Genomic DNA, 21,139 nt, shown 5'->3' with positions numbered 1-21,139 from the left:
GGCTGAACAGAATTACTTGAAATTTGGCAGAGAGGTAGTCCTCAGGTCAAGGAAGTGCCTTTTGTAGGTTTGGTGTAAATCTGTTCAGTAGATTCTGAGAAAATAGCCTTTAAATCAATATATATATCTGAGCCAGCTTACGGTGCGCTTACGGTACGCTTACCGTACGCGTACGGTGGCGTGCGCGAGCGCGATTCTGATTGGCCCTTAAATCTTAGTAAACATTCGAATCGGTCGAAACCAGGAAGCGGCGGCCGCCATTTTCTCTCTCGCACTCTGAGGGGGGAGCTGATAAACAAATGCCAAAAACATATAAAGGGGCTGTTTAGACAGCGCCCATGCACATAACCATGTTAGTTGAGTCTTCAAAGATCCCCCAAGGCAAAAAATGGTAATTTTTTATTTTTCAAAAATTTCGCCGATTACGCTTACCGTACGCTTACCGTACGCTTACCGTACGCGTACGGTAAAAAATTATAAAAAAAAAAAAAAAACACTTTCTCCACCCCGTGTGCAAATGGTGGCCGAAGGCCACCATTTGTGCATGGCATACAAAAGCACAGCATTTCCCCCAAAAATTTCAACAGATTACCTATCACAAGGAAGCGCATAATATGTCCTCCATGTGCGCACGGTGCGCGAAGCGCATCGTGCGTACATGGCCCATCTAGCGTAACGTGGGCACGCGGTGCGTGCACGGCACTAACTGCGTAAAGTGGGCGCGCGGTGCGCGAAGCGCACCGCGTGCTCACTGTGCGCGCACGGAACGAACTGCGTTAAGTGGGCGCGCACGTCACGAATGGCGTAAAGTAACTTAGCATTTAAAAAACCGTACAAATTCACTGAAAAAACCATAGGTTTCACACACGTTATAGTTAGGAATTAGCATTTAAAAAACCTTGCAAATTCACTGAAAAAACCATAGGTTTCACACATGTTATAGTTAGCGGAAATTTTACTGATAAAAAACCAATGAAATTCCCCCGTTATAGTTAGTGCAGGAAACTATAACTCACGCGACCGCAATCTTCTGCTGATGACATATGTGTCTTTATGAAAAAAAAATATTTGTAATATATGTATAGCTAAAAATTTATGGAAGAAGACATGGGCAAATAAGTGTCTAAATACAGTATTAGCATCAGCAGAGGATTGCGGTCGCGTGAGTTATAGTTTCCTGCACTAACTATCACGGGGGAATTTCATTGGTTTTTTATCAGTAAAATTTCCGCTAACTATAACATGTGTGAAACCTATGGTTTTTTCAGTGAATATATATATATATATGTATATATATATATGTATATATATATATATATATATATTACCTACTGGCGGTCACCAGTAGGAAGTTATGGTTAGGACCTAGTTACTACAGGAAAATGGCAACATTCTATTCGCAATAACTTTGGCGCCAATTGAGGAATCTTCATGTAAGTTCAAAACTAATTCTTTGTTGAGATCGGCTCCTATGTTGAAAGTTTGGGGGTGATTCGTCAAGGGGGGCCGAGGAAAAAGGGGGATCCCAAAACATGTTTTTTCAATGGTAATTTCCATAGGAAACTTTAGTCAAGGCTACAGGTCAAACGGGTGAAAGGAATTACCCAAAATTTGGCGGGGATCTTGGTCTAGAAAGCACGCTTTTGTTTTTTTGGTGTAAATCCATTCAGTAGTTTTTGAGAAATATTGAAATTTACAGATATCGATATTTGGGAATTCTGCCATCTGATTGGCTGAGGCGTTACGAGCACAAGCTTGCTGCTGATTGGCTGCAAGCGCTGCAAGCGTTTGCAACTAGGAAGTGTTGGCTGCCATTTTGTGATTCCGTTGAAGCGAGTAAGGGGAAAAAGGGTGAAAAATGTGGGAAAGAGGAGGGTAGGAGCACTGTAACCTTTGTGGAGTGTTTAGGGTGTGCTATAGAGGGGGTGCAAAGTGAACTAATCATACTTACCGGTGTGAAAGTGCTAGGCTACGAAAATAAAGTGAGGTATTGCCTAGAGTGTGATGCTGCTAAGGTGAGGTGGTGCGGGACTCGGAGATTAGAGCGTGAGTCTAAATTGTGTTTCTTATGCTGTGAAGTCATGTGCCATGGCTGCTGCAGTACAGTTGTGGAAGTAGTGTCAGCATGTGTTTATAACTAATAGGACGAACTACTGACCCGTACTGGTCTGAAAGTTCCGGGGTTCGGAAAATATGTGAGGTAGTGTGTAGAGTCTCATGCTGCTAAGCTGAGCTGCTGCCGGACTCGGGGATGAAAGCGTGAGCCCAAACTGTGTATCATATGCTGTGAAGTCATGTGCTCTGGCCGCTGTGCCACATCTGTGCAAGTAGTGTCAGCATGTAGTTATAGCTACTTGGAGGAACTTTTGTTTAGAGCATTGTAACTTGTGTATGGTGCTCAGGGGGTGTAATATAGGAAGAGCGAATGTAAATTTGTGTGTATGAAATTAATTTGGTATTTGGAAAGTAGAAAGCACTGACTCCTACGGGTCTGATGGCGCTGGGGGCGTAAGGTGAGGTGCTGCTGGAGTGGGAAATAAAGCTGATGAACTACTGACCCCTATTGTGAACTTTTAACGTGCACGTGCCGTTGAATGTTCGATAAAATGTTGCAAAAGTATATCGAAGGTTCCAGAACGTGTGGTGATAAAATAGGTTGAACTTGTGACCTGTATGTGGCGCGGAATAATAAGTAGCTTTTCAGAAGGAAAATTCAAAATTAACCAAATGGAGGTAAGTTTTGGAATGTCGTTGAAGGAATGAAGTATTCTGAGTTGTTCTTTACATGTATTTATGTGTGGAGCAACAGAGAAATTGTGTCATTCCTGGTTTCATTCTTGATTAAGTCGGAGCTTTACATATAGTATGTGAGAAAGAGAGAATTGTATGTGTCTGTCATTTAAAATCTGGATAACTACAAAGGTGAGTTAGAAATGAACAAGGTGTGTTGTCTGTTTTATAAAATAAAACAAATATTTTTTATTTCAAAGTAATATAGTGTAGTAAAGTGTGGTGTTTGATATTGGTTATGAAATATGCATAACATTTGAGCTGTTGTTATATAAGTATTTTATATATGTTTAGGAATTTTTCACAGAGAAGAAGTGGTTTGTCATCTTTATAGGACTATATTGTTTTGAAAATGAGGTACTGCGTTAATTTGAGTTTCTAATGTATTTGGGGAGATAAAGAAAATGTCGCACGTTTGCAACTGATACTTTTTGTGGAAATCGTGGGGTGGGGGGTGGTGGTAGGAGATGTATGTGTTATTAAGTTAAAAGCGATACAACGAAATGCAGAAATGTTATGTGGGCAGGTTGTGGTCTTATTTTTGACACTGAGAGGTAGGTTTGAATGTAAGTCAGGGTAGGTTGTTGTACAGTGGGGCCGTGTACAGTGTTTGGAGATTACATGGAGAGGAGATGGAGATAGGAAAAGTGATATGTTCCTTTTATATGTACGCATAGTTTGAATCATGTGATCCTAAGTTGAGATAAATATGAATATGGTTTCTGGTTTGCATTTGGGTATAGTGAATAGTTTTTGTAGCTTCTGACTAGTGAATAATAAGAAGGTAGATATACTAAAATATATGGTAGCAAACATTAATTATTGTCTGTTCTTATGGAATAGAAGTAGTTGGGGAGTGCTTCTTTAGAAGAGATGTTTTATAAATGTGTGAGAGATAAAAAAAAATTAAATGCGCAGTATATTTTCTGCATGAGTTTGTTGACATTAGAGAACTACATGTGATTATAAGTGATACTATTTGTCAGGCTGTGTCGCTTTGGCGGATATATGTAGGTGTTGAAGTGGTTCATGTTTTACTGATGGTGAGCTTCACTATCCCTTTTGAGACACTCATCAATTTATTCATTCCATTTAATATCTTTAATATAGATACAGTAATGGGACTGTATATCAAAAGTTTGGGAATTAGAACTTTGTTTACTCTCCCCATGCCCTGCTATACACCCCACAGAGTGTTTAAACGACTTTCGTAACATATAGATGTCTAGCTAGTAAAGGTGGTGTAGTTCCACTGGGCCCATTTATAAACCATGCTATGGGATGGTTTATGTTTTACCCGCCAATTTGCATGTTTGAATACTTTTTGCTGATAAAAGTTCCGGCAGACACCTGTTAAAATTAACGTAATATATGGGTATAGTGGCGCTACTGGGAATGGTGGGGGTTTCTGTTTGATTTCGTACGGTAAAGCAAGGGCGGGTGTGGGAGAGGTGGTTATGTTGCTGATTGAAACACAGAATATAGTAACGTGCAGATGTCGAGCTACTAAAGGTGATCTAGTACCACTGGGGGCACTTATAAAGCACCCTATGGCATGGGATATGTTTTAGTGGCAAATTTGCATGTTTTAATACGTTTTGCTGCTGAGCCTTTCTGGAGACTTCTGTTGAAATTAAGCCTCTATTTGGCTATAGTGGCGCTTCTACATTTTCTGGGGCTCTTTCTTTTATTGTGTAAAGTTAAGCAAGGGCAGGAGTTGAGGTGGTGTAGTGGTATTGTGACTATTTATAAACTGTCTTATGGTATGGTGTATGTTTGAGTTGCAAAATTGTAAGTTTTAATAGCTTTTGCTGATGAGCGTTCCGGCAGACACCTGTTGACATTAAGTCTATCTATGGCTATAGTGGCGGTAACGGGAGTGCAGGTGCTCGTTGTTTGATTTCGTAAGGTTAAGCATGGGCATGGGTGGGGGGTGTATGTATGTTGCTGATTATAAGATGGACATTTGTAACGTGGGCATGTGTAGTTAGTAAAGGTAATATAGTTTGAGTGGGCCTATATTAACTGTGCTATGGTATTGTTTATGTTTTTCCCGCATATTTGCATATTTGAATACTTTTTGTTAATAAGTGTTCCGGCACACACCTGTTAAAATTAAGCCTGTGTATGGGTATAGTGGTGCTACTAGGAATGGTGGGGGTTTCTGTTTGATTTCGTACAGTTAAGGAAGGGCGGGGGTGGGTGTGAGGGAGGTGGGTATGTTTCTGATTAAAACTAGGGGTGGGCGGAATTTGCGGAATTAACCTTCGCAAATTATCGCGAGAATGTTTAAAATTATCGCAAACAAGCAGAAATATCGCGAAGATGCGGAAGGTTTTTTCCGGCATGTTCGCGCGATTTTCTGCATGGTTGCGGGTCGCCAACTTACCCATGTGGCTGCTTGCGGGCGCGGCCATCTTGTTTTGAGTTGTTCTCGCGGTGCATGATCGCGAGAAGAAAGACGTGATCGCGCGACGCATGACGTCACTGCGGGCGCGAACTGTCGCGAGACAGCGCAAATGGCTAAAAACAATACAACATCTCATGGAGAACGCGACCGGATCAAGAAAACTTGTCGGCGAACGCAGGGAATCAGGTAAGGCGATCGCGCGCGCGCGAGAATGTATCATTTTACAGCGCGAGCAAGAAACAAATTATCGCCAAGCTGCGGAAACCGGAATTTTTGACATCTTCGCGCTCTCCGCGGAACGCAAAAATGTCAAAATATCGCAATTTCCGCGAACGGAACGAAATTTTTGCCCAGGCCTAATTAAAACACAGAATTTAGTAACGTGCAGATGTCGATCTACTGAAGGTGATGTAGTACCACTGAGAGCACTTATAAAGTGCCCTAGGGCATGGTATATGTTTTATCTACAAATTTGTATGTTTTAATATGCTTTGGCCATGAGCGTTCCGGTAGACGGTTGTTGAAATTAAGTTCTTGTAATGGTATAGTGTGTTTACAAGGTTTGGTGTGGCTCTTTCTTTAATTTTGTAAAGTTGAGGAAGGATGGGGAAGAGGGTGGTGCAGTGGCAGTGTGTCCATTTATGAATCGCTTTATGGTATGTTATATGTTTTTCTGGCAAATTCCCATGTTTTAATATATTTTGGTGATGAGTGTTCCAGCAGACAGGTACAGAAATTACACAACATTTCTGTGGATAAGACATCTTCGTGCTGATAGACACTCTTGTACTGTGGTAGAAGGCTGATAGCGTTGATGGAAAATTATGAAACTTGGTGCCATTGTAGATTTTAATGGAAGGTTATACTGTTTGTTTGTTACTAGGGTGTAGTTAGGGTTCTAAGTGGGAGAAAAAAAGTGGGGGGCTCTAAAAGGGGGGGCAAAGCTCTTAAAGGGGTGTGGGCTATGCAAGTTGGGGTGTGATCTAAATCAAGATAGGTATCATTGTGTGCTTTAGAAAATCCTCTCCAATTATCGTAGGTTCGGAAGAAAACATTGTTTAAAGGATTTCCCCTTCTTCTACAACTTGGGTAACCTAGCGTGATGTCTCCAGTTCTCAGTAGTGAGCAAAATAAGTATGCGTACATCGATGTGCATGCTGTCACTGCAGTGTAAAAAAAAAAAAAAATGACTATCTTTGAGAGGGCCGAAAATAGAGCCTGGTAGAGAGTCGTTTGAAGGCTGCCTGAAAATAAGTGCCGGTCCCCAGACCTGGCCCAATTAAAGCGCCGTATCCATGCATCCTAAGCACTGCGCCATTCAACCATCTTTTAAATAATGGATATATTCCTACATATATATACATAAATATGTTCGTCCGCTTATCTTAAGCATCTATGAGCACACTCGCCTATAGTAAGCACTGTGCCATTCATGCAGCGATACGCCTATATATGCGTAGATATATCTGTCCCAGAATCAATCCTAAGCATTTCTCAGCCCATCTGTCTATCGTAAGTACTGGTCTTTGCATTCATTCATCCTTCCATCCATACATACATTGATACATTGATCTATGTATCTATCCATTGATGCATCTGGCCATGCATCCACTCGCCCTTTAGTCAACTATATGTTCTTATTTCCGTTCATCGTCCGCCCCGATCTTAAATACCACGTGTTATGCTCACCCAGCTACCCTCTTAAGGCGTTGAAAAGGCTTCCGAATAGCATTGACAGGCAGATTTTTTAATAAAGAATAACAAAGCTCTGAGTTACTCTTTGTGGAACATACTTCAACACCCTTCTCCGGTGGTGTTTTAAACAAAGGTACATCTAGCGAAAGAAATGCAAAGGGGCTTTTAAGTGTAATAAGTTAATTTAGAAACATAAAGTTTAAAGTGGCTGTGACTGACAGATACTGAATACCTGTACTTCTTATATTTGAGAAAATATATCAGAGAGCTAGTTTGGGGTGGTGAGAACCTTGAGTTCTATATTTCCATGTGAAGTACAGTATAGGAATATAAAAGTAATTGGAAAGCTTTTATGTTCATATTAAAGAGGGGTTGTGAGAACTTAGTGAGGCAGGCAAAGTGTGTGTTTTAGTAGCACTAAAACAAGACCGTGTGTAAGGTGAGAGCAGGTTTGTGCTGGAGTTGCTTTGGTGTGGTCGTTTGCAGAGGCGCAACCAGAGGGAACTTACGGGGTAGCCTAATTCTCTCAGCAATAGGCAGAGTGAGCATGTAGGGGTTGTAAAAAGGGGTGAAAAAGAACAGAGTCTCCTTTACAAAAAAATTATGTTTTGAAGACCAGTGAAGTACTCGGGTGCGGCTCTGTGTGTGCGCCCGGGAAGTTGTGTCAGAGAGTCCAGGGCAATGGGCGCTGCGCGCCTGGTGGTCTGTCTGCTAATCACCCCACGATGATGTTGTTGTTGCATTGCAAAAAGGGAATGGAAATACTGAGATAAAATCGCTCTCTTTAAAGGATTTGCGTTCTACTACAATGCGAGTCACTTGGCATGATGTCTGCACTTCTAAGTAGTAAGCAATGTGCATGCTCTCACAGTGTCACTGCAGTGCAATAAAGAAAAAAAACGGATTACGTTTGTGAGGTCGGAAAATAGAGCCCTATAAAGACCCATTTCGAGGCTCCCAAAAATAAAGTGCTGGTGGTCACATCCCCATAGACACCCCCTCCAGTTAAATCCCTGGGTGCAGTGTTATGTTTGCGAAGTTGTTGATAAAATTGTTAGGTAATAATGGAAATTTTTATGTGTGCTGTTTGGTTGATAATATCATTCTAAGTACATAGATTAAACATTTTAAAAATACTATTTCTAAAGTTGTGTGCGGTGGGTTGCAGAAAAAGTGGTGTGGGGTGGTGGGGTGTGGTGGAAAGGTGAAAAGTATGAGGTAGTGGTTATATATAAATTGTAAAGGAGAATGTAAATAATTAAAGAAATATTTGCTTTATGTTCTATGGCACTACTTGTCATCCTAGTGCTCATCTCTCATTGTCCATCATGCTGCAGCACTGGGTCTGGAAGTTGTTAGTGGAAGTTTTGCAATTGTATGGTATTATTTTAACATAGTGAAGGAATGTGAAAAATAATTGAATCTATTTTTTGTTTTTCAGAAAATTATTTTGTTTGGATTGAGATTTGGAAATGCCTAGAAGAAGTGAAAGAAAAAAAAGAGAAGAAAAATATATCTTTGACGAAAAGGATAGATCTTGAAGTAGAAAAAAATGCGAGTAGTGGAGAAACTGTTTGTTTGATTAAAAGCAAAAGATAATGTTTGAAAAAAATATTATGAACATTTAATGAGAAAAACATCACACAAAGCAAAAAGAAGAATTTTTCGAGTAAGGTGAAGCAGAGTTCCATTTCAAATACGAGGAAAAGGAAAGATGATAAAGTAATAGTATCTGGTACTCGGAGACAAAAACAATTTCAAGAAATTCGTCAGAGTCTTTTTCAATGTAGAGTGATTCAGAATTTATTGAAAACATGCTGCAAATATAAAAGAAGAATGTTCCAATTCAAAGAGAAGCAGCGTATTGAAAGTATAGTGGATACTGCTTTCAATTTGAAACAGAAGTTGTTCATTTTGATTTTAAAGGGATTGAAAGTATTGGATAAAAGAGTCAAAGTATTGAAAGACAAAGGTCGAAAAAAAAGAATCTTTAGTGGACATTGGAGACATACTTCTAGTACTGAGTCTTTTTTAATGAGGAAAGTTAATTCCAGGAAAATAGTTTATCATTTGCAGTTGATACTGGAGGTCGTTGCTACGAAGTTAAGGATGGTGTTCCTCTTCCAAAGGAGGAAATGGTTGGCAAAAGTGCGGAAGAGTGAATAGCTGAAGAAGTGCAAGGGAAACGTCCAGAAGCTCCTGTGTATAAGTGGAGTTGTAGTAGCATTTGTAGTATTCAACAGGAATCCATTGATAAAATGTGAGATTTTCTACGAGAATATACTCAGAAAAGTATAAAACAGAAGATTAAGTTGTTACAAGGAGTAGATCCATGTAATGTATGAAAATATACTGAGAAGTATGGGCATTCTCTGGCTTGTCTTTCAAGAAAAGTTTTTAAAAGTGTTTTACATCATTTGAGGATGTTAGCAATACACCATTCAGAAATGCGGAACTTTGTGAAGAAACTGAACTATGTAAAAAGTCCTGCATTAAGTTTAAGTGAACTGAATGGAAGTCTTTTATATGGTTCTTTATCAGATGTTCATAAAATGTGTGATGATATTGAAATGCGATATTTTGGTCCAGAAGAGCAGTTCATAGAAAGTGAAAGTTTGACAATTACAGATGTTGTAGGAGATGAGAAAGTGATTAGCACTGATCAGTTTGAAGAAAAAATTGGAAAGTTTAATGTAGTGTGCTCTGAAATACCAAACTATGTTTGTTTGTTGTCGACGTACTCACTATAAAAGTCAAAGCAGGAATGTTGATTTGTATTTGAAAAGTGAAAAGGAGAACAATGGTAAGTGGGAAGAACTTGAAACTTACTTGTTTGATGAAGGTCGATTTGAGTTAGGTAGTGATCAACGTATATGTAAATATTGTTACAACAAATTAGAAGAGAACAAAATGCCTGCCAGAGCAGTGCATAATAAGTTGGAGTTAGTAGCTATTCCGCAGGAGCTGGCCAAATTGAATACATATGAGGTTCTAATTCAATCTGTTCATCCTTTTCAAACTATAATTCGGATGGAGCCTAAACCAGGTAAACTGCCACCAACAGACTTGCAAAGAGGGCTGAAAGGAAGAGTAGTGTACTTACCTTTGGATTTCAAGAAAAACATTGAAACCATTGTTGGAGAGAAAGAGGAAGATGAGGCAGTAGTTACTTTAGTAAATGGTGTACCCACAAGGAGTCAGAAAATATGGCAAGAATTTGTGGATGTTAATAAAGTTGAAAAGGCTACCTTATATCTTATAGAGAACAATATTTATTACAAAAATGTAAATGTGGATGAACAGGTAATACATTTAGAAGATGATTTTGAAATTTCAAGTGGTCAAATAGAGGAAGTGGACAAATCAAGGACTGAAGAGATTTATGAACATTATACAATATGTCCATTGCATTCAAAAGAAGTGATAGGAAGTAGCATTGAGTTATTTCAAATGAAAAAAGCACAGGGAACTCCAATGAGTATATGGGAGAAAAGCTTGGAAGCTTGTTGTTTTCCACAGTTGTGTCCTACTGGAGAAGGTGGACGATATAATGACTGACCTGTACAGATTCCAGCTTCAGAATATCGGTCAACAAGATTATATTCTGAAGATCCTAGATTTCGACAATGCATTCCATACATATTTCACCTTTTGTTTGAAAGTGATCTGTCTTCTCTCTCGTATGCAGTGAATCATATACTTAAAACTGGAGTTCATGAATCACTTCTTTCTGCGAAAAATTTGTGGAGAAATTTCAAGAAACAGATAAAAATTTAGAAGCACAGTTAATCAATTTGATGGCATGTCAATGTGGAACAAATGAGTATTGGTATCGTCGTCATGGAGAACTCAAGTGTATGTTACGGAACTTAGGTACACCAACATGGTTTGTCACACTTAGCTGTGCAGAGTATGCATGGGAAGATTTGGTTGAGTTTTTAAGAGAAGCAAATTCTAATATAAAAATTTTTGAAATAAATACTCCTGGTGAACTGTGCTCATTGGATCCTGTAAATGTGTGCAGATATTTTTATCATAAGTTTCAAGGTATAATGTCTTTTATCTGTAATAAAAAAATCCACCTCTTCTAGAAGTTACCGATTTCTTTTGGAGAAAGGAGTACCAAGCAAGAGGTGCACCTCATATACATATGCTACTATAGGTCAAGGATGCACCTAAAGTTGGAACTGATTCGGATGAAACAGTATTGTCTTTCATCGAACAGTATGTGACATATGATATTCCAAGAGAAGGAGGAGATAGAAGCTTGAGACAGTAAGTTTTACGTTTCCAAAGTCACCGTTGTGGAAAGTACTGCAGAAGAAAATACAAATCTAAAGGAAAATTATACACCAAATGTCGGTTTGGTTTTCCCCGTCCAGTCATTTGTAAAGGAAGAGTAAATTTTCTTTTTTCTTCTGTGAAGCACACAATAACTCGGAAATCTCCAAAGAATACCTAAACTTAAAAAAAACAGAAGTGTCAAAGTATATCAATGACTACAATACAGTCATTTTAAAAATGTGGAATGCGAACATGGACATCCAGTATGTTGCGGATAACTCAATTGATGTTGCACGTTATGTTACATCGTACATAACAAAATCTGAAATAACAGAGATGAAACAAATGTGGGAAGAAATGGCACAAGAGAATAGTCTTAGCAAACAATTGTACAGCTTTAGTTTGAAAATGCTTTCCCACCGAGAAATTGGATCGTATGAATGTTCAGACCGCTTGTGTTCTTCAAGTTTATATTCAAAGTCACGAGGAATCATTTGGGTAAGTTTAGGTCTTGCCTGCAAATGAAATAGAGTGTTGAAATCATTGGAAGAAATTGAACAATTAGCAGCACCTGAGCCAGATAGTACAGACATTCTTAAAATTAATATGTTGGAAACATACTATCCAAAAAGGAGTCAACATCTGCAACAGCTATGTCTGTATGAAGTACTTCAACATTACAGCTTCAAAAGAGAATTTAAAAGAAGGAAAGTATGCAGTAGTTGGATGTCATGGTTGTTTAGTAAAACATGCAAAGGGTAATCTTGTAAACCACAAGAAACTTAGTTGTAAAACTCCAGATAAGCGAGAATTTTACTATTTAGCACTTCTGCAGCTGTTTAAACCATGGCGTCATGAAAGTGAATTACTTGGAGAGTTTGACTGCTACGAAGATTCTTTTAATGCTTGTAAAGGTAGCATTCGATGTCCAATTTTCCCTACATATTTAAAAATGTTGAATGATGAAGTTGAACAGGAAAAGACTATTATAGGTGAAATAGCTCATGAAAGTTCTCAAGATTGTCAAAGTAGTGGTCCATGTAGTCAAGATCCTCTTGGACAACCAATGCTGGAAAATGAAGCAGTGATTACTATGCATGAAGTCGAAATTTCAATGCAACAAGCACACGAGGAGAATATAACATTGAAAAAGTTAGAAGAACAAGTAAATGTTGAACAGAGAGAAATATATGTGCAAGTGAGAAAACGGATAGAACATGGTTTGTTGCATGAAAAAAAAGAATGTCTGTGTTAATCTTTTAAACCTCTTCTGATGTACATCAGTGGTCAAGCTGGGACAGGTAAATGTTTTTTAATTAAAGTTTTGACCAGTTATCTTCAAAAAACTACCGGTTCACATTTAAGTTGTGTGGTAACAGCTCCAACTGGATTAGCTGCACACAATGTTAAAGGAGCTACTTTGCATAGGTTATTGATGTTACCAGTGGAGCATGATAATAAATTAGAATATCAGAAGTTGTCTGGAGAAGCTTCTTATGAAGTGTCAAGAGTGCTGAAGAAAATGAAACTTTTAATTATTGATGAGGTGAGCATGGTCTCAAACTTAATGCTTGCTTTTGTACTCTTAAGAATGCAACAGGTATTAAAAACAAATTACGACGTTCTCTTTGGAGGAAAACATTTAATTGTATTTGGTGATCAGCTACAACTAACCCCTGTAAAAGGAGAACCAGTGTTTAAAACTCTTCTACATGAAGACACTAAGAAATCTTTGGGAAGTATTGGAAATGTGAATCTGTGGTTACATTTTGAATATAAACAACTCAGAATATGCGACAAGCAAGAGATGAAGATTATGCAAATATTCTAAAAGATGTAAGAATTGGTGTCTAAGCAAACATGGTAAACAAGCTTTTCAAAGTTGTCTACTAAAGAACTTGTTTTCAAATGAAAACACACCAGCAGAAGTAATGTACAAGAAAATGAAAGAAAAAAAGTCTATAGTTTGCTTAATGCCTACAGTGGAAGAGTGTTATACATTTAATAGAGAGCTTATGAAATTGGAAAATCAAGAAATAGTTCACATTGAAGCTATTGATAAAATAGAGCATCAAGGAATAACAATTGTTTTTTCAGAAAAACTACATACTAAATTGGATTCTTGTCTGTATCAAAAACCGCTGGCTTAGAAAAAAAATTAGATGTATGTTTAAACTGTCGGGTAATTTTGAAGCGTAAGCTGAATGTAGAAGAAGGTTTAGGGAATGGAGCAATGGGGAAAGTTGTTGATTTTGTGAAATATCAAAATAGAAATGGAATTGAATTTTTGAAAGTTAAATTTGATCAGATTGCAAAGGTAAGACAGAATGCACATTCCGCCGCACATTTGTTGCTTGTAAAAGACTTGTATGTTCGTAGAAAACAGTTTCCCTTCTGTTTAGCATATGCAATAACTATTCACAAATCACAAGGTTAAGTGTAGATAATGCTTTGGTAAATGTTGGAAAAACTGTGTTTAAAGAGGGAATGGTATATGTTACATTATCTCGAGTTAGAACGTTTTCTGGTTTGTATTTAATCGATTTTGATGAGAACAAGGTTAGTGCTGATGTTAATTGTGTAAGAGAATATAATCATTTGAGAAGGCTTTCTGCTCCCCATTTGGGTGAATATCCTATTTATGAGAAACGTGTTGTGTGTTCAAAATGCAAATATGTTGAAGAGTTAACTATGGTTGAAAAGCAGAAATAAAATCAACAGAAAGAAAAGATGTAAAGAAGCAGAAAATACAAACAAGTGATGATGTTGTTGGATACCAATTAGAAAATGCTTCTGGTGTCAACTGCTATGGTAATGTCATTCTAAATGTTATATTTTATCTTGAAGATGTTTGTGGTGAAATTATGGAAAGTCAGGAAAACACTTTATGTTCTGCACACTACACTTTATTTCAAGAATTGAGAACTGATAGAAGTAAGATTCATTCTGCTTCTGGTATTCGCCAACTGTTGGATACATGTACTGGATTTTTAACGTTCAGTGCTAATATACAGCAAGATGCACAAGAATTTCTGATGGTTATGCTTGGAGTACTAGAAAATGAAGGAATTCAGATTGAGAGTTTATTTGGACTCAGTTACAAATGGGAGCATAAATGTGAAGAGTGTTCGTTAACTTCAAGCACTATAGTTGACAGAGAACGATTTTTATATTTAACAATACCTGACTGCAAATCTGTACCATTTTCCAAATTAGTAAAAGAAGCTGATCATGAGATGATGTGTTCTCGTTGTAAATCAAGAAAGCTATCTGCATTATGCCTACAAAGATATGGAAAATATTTGATTATAATGCTGCAACGCTGTCGACCAAATGGAAGAAAAGTGGGAAACCAAAATTACAATTTTTGTTGCTAATCAAGTATCTATTTCTGGAAGAACGTTTGCAACAGTTGCTATTGTTTTCCATGCTGGAAGTACTACTGCAAGTGGACATTATACAGTTTATTTAAAGTGTAATAATGGTTGGAGTTACAGTAATGATACACACTTGGAAATGAAACCGAGATTGCCTTATGAATTACCCAACACATACTTTAATTTTTCTGAAACAAAGATTTTAGATACACTAATCGGCTTTAATGGGAAGGTGTATAGATCTTTAAGGAATTCATACTGGATGCTTTCCAAGCAAAATTTTTGATACATTATCTGGCGTATTGGGAAAATGTGCAGAGAAACTACGTAAGATCTTTAAGGAATTCATACTGGATGCTTTCAAAGCTAAATATTTGATACATTATGTGGTGTATTGGAAAAATTGTGCAGAGAAACTACGTAAGATCTTTAAGGAATTCATCCTGGATGCTTTCAAAGCAAAACGTTTTATGTATTATCTGGCGTATTGGGAAAATGTGCTGAGAAACTACGTAAGATCTTGAAGGAATTCATACTGGATGCTTTCAAAGTGAAATTTTTGATACATTATCTGGCGTATTGGGTAAATTTGCAGACAATCTACAAAGTTAAGGTAAGCTTTGAACATTTGAAGTACTATTGGATGTGTTATTTGTATTGATTTTGTATTATATTTGAGAGAATTAGGGATTTGGTTTTTTTTAACAATCTAGTTGATTGTTTTTTTTTCCTTGCTGTTTATGATGAAACTTCACTGGCATCACTGTGAATAGTGAAGTTAAGTAGTAGCTGATCACAGCAAAAAAAGGGAGAAAAGTTGTTATCTGAATGATAAATTGTTTTGCATTATTTACAAACTCACTGTAATTTGTGAAATGTATTACATTACGTAGTACTTTTGCAGTTTATTTTATGTAGTTGAAAAGTAAGAAAAAATAGTTTTTTTAGTTTTTTTATTTTATTGCTCCACAGTAACGAAAACAAACATTGCAAATTAACAGTTTCACAAATTCATATGATCACAAAATGCCCCCCAAATACACATACCAATCTTGCATTTCATTGCCCACTTTACCGAATACAAACTCAATTATAAATTAAATAAATTATACATTTTGGCTCACCACCAGCACTCGAGCGAGGGGGGCTCAGGATGAAGCCCATCAGAGGCAATACACAACCGAGCCACTGTCATTGCAATGAAAATCAAATATCGATGTTTATACAAGGGGGTCCCCTTTTCCAGATCTGGCCCTGTCCCTAATAACATTATAACTAGAAAAAATAGTATTAATGACAAATACACAATAGTAGTTCGATATTTAAAAAGCCTTTTGAAATTCATTGAAAAAAACATAGGTTTCAGAGACTTTATACTTAGAAATTAGCATTTAAACAACCCTAGAAATTTACTGGAAAAACCATAGGTTTTACAGACGTTATAGTTAGGAATTAGCATTTAAAAAACCTTAGAAATTCACTGAAAAAACCATAGGTTTCACGGACATTATAGTTAGTTGGACATTTGACTCATATAAACCCAGAGAAATTCTCCTGTTATAGTTAGTTGAGCTAACTATAACTCGTGCGCCCGCAATGCACTGCTGATGGTGTCACATATTACATCACTCATGACATGGTCAGCGACATCACTGATGACATCCCAAATGACATCACTGATGACATCATTCATGACATCATCCACGTGACAATCTGATGCACATACTGATGCTCTAATACAAACTGTGATATACCCATTGTAAAATGCTGACTACTATTTTTGAAACCATACACAGAAGAATGTCAAATACTACATAGCACTCACTATTTCCTAGGTCTACACACATATCCAGTCACTTATACATGTAGTTACTCATCAACAAAGGACCACAATATTCACTCATACATCTATACATGCAGTCACATGCTGCCACTCATCCATAGAGTTACTCACAAGCCTAGTCAGTAATGCAAAGAATGAATCCCATACCCATTTAATCATGTATACAGTTATACACACTAACTTCGTTATTTTTAGACATACCACTTCACTATTTAAAAAGATACTAACACATATTTACTGTCTTAGACAATCACTGATAGAAGCAGACACTTATCTAAACATCCCACTCTTGAAATAACTTAGTCTCATGTATACTCATTTATATACTCCAACACTCACATATAGTGGCTTAAAACATATGTAGTTAGTCACAGATATACCACTGAGACATTTATTCACTCACCAACACACCCATAGACACACTAACTCACCCATACAGCCCTTTCCAGATGCACTTTTTAATTCATACAACCACTGAATCACCACTCAGACATCTATGCACAGACTCATACACCCACCTACCCACACAGACACTCAGGGACACATACAGATACTCAGACAACAAATCAATAACCTATTTAGACACTCATGTAGGTATTCAGCAACCCATGCAGTTGCTTACACACCAATGGAGACACTAATACAGACTTTTACACAGTTTAGTCACTAACCCATGCATTCAGTAAGGCACGTTCAATCACTCACTTATACAGTCAGTCACACACTTACAAAATATTTCCTTTAGGCACTTGTAAATGCATTGATTCTTCAATACACCTTGGCATATATATATAAAACATATTTACATTTTATAGAAATACACATTCACTGGATGATGTCATGAGTGATGTCATGAGTGATGTCATGAGTGATGTCATGAGTGATGTCATCAGTCATGTCACTGACCATGTCATGAGTGATGTAGATGTGACATCATCAGCAGTGCATTGAGGGCGCTTGAGTTATAGTTAGCTCAACTAAATGTAACCCCTTGGGTGTGGGTTTATTTCCCGCGCTGTGCAGGAGAAATAAATGGTGGGCGGGATTATGACGGCTCCCGGGCCGTCGTGCGCACACGCCCACCGTGATGCATGACGGCCGGGAGCCGTCATGCGCATACACAAGGGGTTAACAGGCGAATTTCTCTGGTTTTATATGAGTCAAATGTCCAACTAACTATAACATCCCTGAAACCTATGGTTTTTTCACTGAATATATATATATATATATATTACCTACTGGCAATTGCCAGTAGGGAGTTATAGTTAGGACCTATCTTCCATAGGAAATCCGCAACATTCTATCTGGAATAACGTTGGCGCCGATTGACGAATCTTCGCGAAATTTTCCAAACTTTTGGCCAGCTCCGGTCCACTCCTATCCTGAAACTTTCACAGTGATTCGTCAAGCGGGGGCTGTGAAAAAAAGGGGGTCCCAAAATGCATTTTCCCCATGCATTTTCCCATAGGACCTGTTGACGCAGCTACAGCCCGAACTGCTGAACGGAATTACACCAAATTTGGCAAAGAGGTAGTCCTCAGTTCAGACTCGTGCCTTTTGCTTAAATGCTGTAAATCTGTTCAGTAGTTCCTGAGAAAATTAGAGTTAAAAAGATAGATATATCTGGGCGTAGCCTAACCACACATCTCATCGTGAGATCTGATTGGCTGTCAGTACTTCATCCAAGAAGTGTTGGCAGCCATCTTGGGACAAATATAAATGATAGCACCTCATTAAAAAGCATTGCAGTTAATAGAAGGTTTTAAGACTTTAGTTACAATATAAATCATTTGTTGATGGTACCATACTCATTTTAGGAATTGTGGTGTGTTCTAAGGTGATTTTACCATGTGAAAAAGCCTTCTGCTGTGATATCATGAATCATGTTTGAGAGAAAACTATTTTCTCATGCTTTTCCCACAGAGGATTGGAAGGTGATCTATAAGCTAAACTGAGAGCATATTTTCTGTAAATTCACATTATCTTTCTCAGTCATGTGAGAATGAAGTCTGACATTCTCAGTAAAACATGTACATCCAACAATGGCAGAGACTGTCAGTTGATTCCTTTGTGTTCTACTGCAGCTTCCCAGAGTGTTCTAAAGAACAACTAGAGTGCTAACAGTCTTACTTATGACAAACGTATTGCACACCTGAAACCATCTTGATTGGAATAAAGTGGTAACTCTTAAAACATTTAATTTAAAAAGGAACAACATTAAGGGGTTCATTTTGCCAAAGAAAGTATGATTAGTGCTGCAGAAAGAAAAATTAGGGCACATTTTGACTTCTCAAATCCTCTTCTATTTCATGAAAAAATTCTGACATGCAGACTGAAACATGCACTTTGAATACCAGCAGCAGACTTCCCTGGTGAGCAGTAGCTTTACTACAGTGATCAAATGAGCAACTAGGGTGCTAACATTCAGACTTTATGGCAAATGTGTGACACATCTGAATGCCTTCTTGATGGAACCAAAATAAAAAACTGAAAGTATTTCCTACTGAGGAGACTGCAGTAAATGAGGAAATTAGGAAACTTCATAACAAATAAATCTCCCAAGATTGCCACCAGAGACAAAAGAGCCCAAATGTAGCCCAAATATCACCCAGATGTAGACCAAGTATAGCCCAATGACAGAATGTCCCAGAGTGTTCTTAAGAACAACTAGAGCGCTTACTGTCTTACTTATCACAAAAGTATGGCACACCTGAAGCCATCTTGATTGGAATAAACTGGTAACACTTAAAACATTTAATTTAAAAAGGAACACAATGAGGGAGTTCATTTTGCCATAGAAATTATGATTAGTGCTGAAGAAAGAAATATTAGGGCACATTTTGAGTGACTTCTCAAATCCTCTTCTATTTCATTAAAGAATTCTGATATGCAGACTGAAACATGCACTTTTAATACCAGCAGCAGACTTCCGTGGTGAGCAGTATCTTTACTACAGTGATCTAATGAGCAACTAGAGTGCTAACATTCAGAATTTATGGCAAATATGTGACACATCAGAATGCCTTCTTGATGGAACCAAAGTAAAAAACTGAAAGCATTTCCTACTGAGGAGACTGCAGTAAATGAGGAAATTAGGAAACTTCATAACAAATAAATCTCCCAAGATGGCCACCAGAGACAAAAGAGCCCAAATGCAGCACAAATTTCACCCAGATGTAGCCCTCATGTAGCCCAATGACAGAAGTGTGCAAAACACAATGGGGCAGATTTATGTTTCCTGGCGCATCCCTGCAAATCAGCATGGATGCACCAGGAAAGATGCGTCACGCAAGTTTACCCTTGCGCCACCACTGATGCGCCGCATTTACAATGCAACGCATCATGGAGCAAGGATAAACAGATGCGTGACGCATCTGATGGCATAAGGGCGGTGCATTGCTGGAGTCGTGTCGCAAGCAATGCTCAGGGGCTGCCCATACCAAACATGCTGCGTCATGCCTTACGCCTGCTTCAAGCAGGCGCAGGGTTTTGACGCAGCAGCGGCGGAAAAGTGACTCAGTGAAATCTTGTAGATTTCACTGCGTCACTTTTCCGAGGCTTTTTCTGACGAAACGCCCACCCTGCATACATTAAACCTGACGCAGGTTTAATGTAGCGCAGGGCTTCACAACGTGACGCATCTCCCTAGATGCGTCACGTTGTAAATAAGGCGCAACATGGCGCATGGTTTACGCCGCCGCTGAGTCACTGAAGTGACGCAACGGCGGCGTAAATGTTTCGCAAGGGGCTTGTAAATCTGCCCCTTATTTTTTGTGTATTTGCAGTTTTATATAGTGCTGACTTGTCAGGTATTGGAGTGCTTTACATGAGCATTGGTTACATCACACAAGATCAAATTCATTTTGGCTGTAGACATGGGGAGATTAAGTGATTTGACCAGAATCACAGAATGTTGAGCTGCAGCAGAAACTCCAACCTGGTTCCCCAGTTGCAAAGTCTGCAGCTCTGGAAGTAACACCACATCCTCTCCCCCTAGGTGCAACATTTAATCAAGTGGTCAACTGGATAAAAAAACATAAAGATTACAAATAATTTAAAAGTTCTTTGTCGCTATTTGAAAACTCAGAAAATATGTCCTCATTTTAGTTTTTTAGAGCACTAACCATAATTTTGATGCAAATAAGACCCTCTCATATATGTAATTTCTAAAGGAAATGCTCTAGGTATTACAGTTTTGATTACATCAAGATGACGTCAGGCGTTCCACACTTTTGTAATAAATATAGAATGTTAGCAATCTAGTTATTCATTGGGATACTGTTGAGAGGCAGAGGCCAGGGGCACGGACTCTGAAAATTGAAGGCAGGTAGGAGAGTGCAGAGGCAACAATTTGACAACACTGGGCAGACAGGAAGGGCAGTGGCAGCACAACAGACTATGGAGGGCAGTGGAAAGGGGGGCAGGGGCAACAAACCAACAATACAGGACTGGCAAGAGAGGCTGTGGCAATATAATAGACCATTGTGGGCAGAAGGAAGAGGCAGTGGTAGTACAACCATACATGCCAACAGACCCGCTTCAGCCAGGAAACGTCCAATGTTTTTAAGCTCAAATAGGCTTTATTTGATCTGTCTCCTGTCTACAATCTTTTCTTTTTCAATGTAACTCAAAGGGGAACATCAATACCCCAGTTTTTTTCAAAATCTCCCTCTTACCAAGTTCAAAATGTTCGCAAGTATGGTACATTGGATCATGGTAGGCAGGAAGAATTGGGGTAGG

Source organism: Triturus cristatus, chromosome 2_1 (genome assembly GCF_964204655.1).
Source record: "Triturus cristatus chromosome 2_1, aTriCri1.1, whole genome shotgun sequence".
Taxonomy (NCBI): Eukaryota; Metazoa; Chordata; class Amphibia; order Caudata; family Salamandridae; genus Triturus; species Triturus cristatus.
Note: the sequence above shows the minus strand (reverse complement) of the source record.